This window comes from Rattus rattus, chromosome X (genome assembly GCF_011064425.1).
Source record: "Rattus rattus isolate New Zealand chromosome X, Rrattus_CSIRO_v1, whole genome shotgun sequence".
Taxonomy (NCBI): domain Eukaryota; kingdom Metazoa; phylum Chordata; class Mammalia; order Rodentia; family Muridae; genus Rattus; species Rattus rattus.
In genome coordinates, this window is record NC_046172.1 from 36142561 (window position 1) to 36145141 (window position 2581).

The following is a 2581-nucleotide window of genomic DNA, read 5'->3' on the forward strand; positions in this document are numbered from 1 at the left end:
CAGGAGAACCCCTGCTTATTTTCTGCCCATTGAGCCTGGATCTCACAGGCAGGGGACCAGCACCTAGATATTTTGAACTCTTTGAACTGAAGAAACCTCTGGGAGCTGTGACCTTGTACAGTGTTATGCCACTGGTACATTAAAATGTTTCATCTGTTTAAAAAATGTGATTTATACTATTTGTGACTATTGTGAAAGGTATGGTTTCCCTAATTTCTTTCTCAGCCCAGTTATCATTGGTATAAAGAAAGGCTACTGATCTGTTTGCCTTTATTTTATATCCAATCACTTTGCTAAAGTTCTTTTATCAGCTATAGAAGGACTCTGGTAGAATTTTTGGGGTTGCTTATGTATACTATCATATCATCTGCAAATAGTGATACCTGACTTTTTGTCAATTTGTATCCCTTGATCTCCTTTTGTTGTCTCATTGTTCTTGCTAGAACTTCGAATAGTATATTGAATAGATGTGGGGAGAGTGGGCATTGTTCCTGATTTTAGTGGGATTGCTTCAAGTAACTCTCCATTTAATTTGATATTTCCTGTTCGTTTGCTGTATATTGCTTTTATTATGTTTAGACATGGGCCTTGAATTCCCAATATCTCCAATACTTTTAACATGAAGGGGTATTATATTTTGTCAAATGCTTTTCAACATCTAATGAGATGATCTTATGATATTTTTTCTTTGTGTTTGTTTATATAGTAGATTACAGTAATGAATTCTGTACATTGAACTAACCTCACATCTCTGGGATGATGCCGACTTGATCATGGTGAATGATGATTTTGATGTGTTTTTGGATTCTGTTTGCAAGAATTCTATTGAGTAATTTTGCATTGATATTCATAAGTGAAATTGGTCTGAAGTTCTCCTTTTTGTTGGGTCCTTATGTGGTTTATGTATCAGAGTAATTGTAGCTTCATAGAATGAATTAGGGTTGTGTTCTTTATGTTTCTATTTTATGAACTAGTTTGAGGAGTGTTGATATTAGCTATTCTTTGAAGGCTTTAGTGAATTTCATACAGTATTTTTTATCATATTCTTTCCCATCCCCCAACTCCTGCCATATCCTCCCCTCTCCCTATCCACCTAACTCCATGGATTTGTCCCTTTCTCCTAAAGAAAAAAAAAATTAAAATTTCACAAAGTTCATTTTGTGTTGGTCAAAACGCCTTTGAGCAGAGGGCCTTCCTGGATTATGAATGAGGTTCCAGAGATACTCCATTAGAGAAAAGCAAGTTTTCCCTCTAGAGCACCTATCAGTTGGATAGTAGTAGGACTTCATGTCTACCACCCCTCCTCTGTGCTATTATTTTGTCTGGATTGAGCTTTTTTTATCTTGTTCATTCTGTCACAGTCTCTATGAGTTTGTATATGAATCTGCCTTCTTATGTCTGGAAAATTCAGTTTCCTTAAAATTATCTACAACTTCTGACTCTGTTGTTGCAAAAATATAAAAAATAAAAAAAGTAGATTGTCTTTTATCCCTCTAGGTCCGGCACCACAGTGCCCCAAGATATGTGCTAGATATCTTAAGTCTCAGTCAGCAAAGCCTCTCACCCGCTCTGCTCCATTCCATATCATGCTGCCAAAGGCCTCTCTCTGAGCCTGGCAGCAATCTCTCTACCTATCTAGTTCCCAAGGCAGGTTTCCATGCCAGAAACACACCTCCCAACTCTGTGGCGGCCCAGACCAGCCGCTGCACACTTTCTTACAGTTAAATCGCTACATGAAAGAACACACAACACAATAACCTTTGGCCCAATTGATAAGACATAATTGCCCACTTTATACAAAGCCCAATACACATCTATCCCTTATGAGAATTAATAACAACTTGTAAATACACAGAGGGAATCTTAACGCTCTTCCAACTTTCCCTGTCCCTCCCTGTCTTCCCCTCCTTTCCATCCCAGCTCCTCTCTTCCTTCAAACTGTCCTCCCACCCATCCTTCCTTCTTGTCCAATGACAGGCCTCCTTCTATCTTGTACCTGCCTCACCTGTGACATCATCCCACAACTCATAATCTTTCTTCCCTGTTTCCACATAGCACCCCTGAGTCCTAAGGGAAAGATATGATAAAGACATCTCATTCAGGTATAGAACCACAAAGTCTCTTACTCTGTGCATATTGTGCCATTGTAAATATGTAAATTGCTATCTACTGTAAGAAGAAGCTTTTTTGAAGAGGGTTGAGCATTCCTCCTCTGATCTATGGTATAGCTATATGTTATTAGGAGTTGCTTTAATTGCCGTAGCAAGACACAGGCAACAAGCACAAAGTCGAAAAGCCATATACTACCTGGCTTCAAATACACTGCAAAAACTCTACCAATTAAACTTCATAATACTAGCATATAAACAGACATAGACATCAAAGGAAAAGAATAAAAAAGAGCCCAGAAATAAATCCATGCCTTTATGCTCAATTGATTTCTGACAAAGTTGCCAAGAACACATAATGGGGAAATTACATCTCTTCTTAAATTGTGTCAGAACCCTGAATATCCACATGCAGAGGAAATGAAACTGAACCTTTAGTTCACAGCACATAAAAATCAAATGGAAAGAATAAA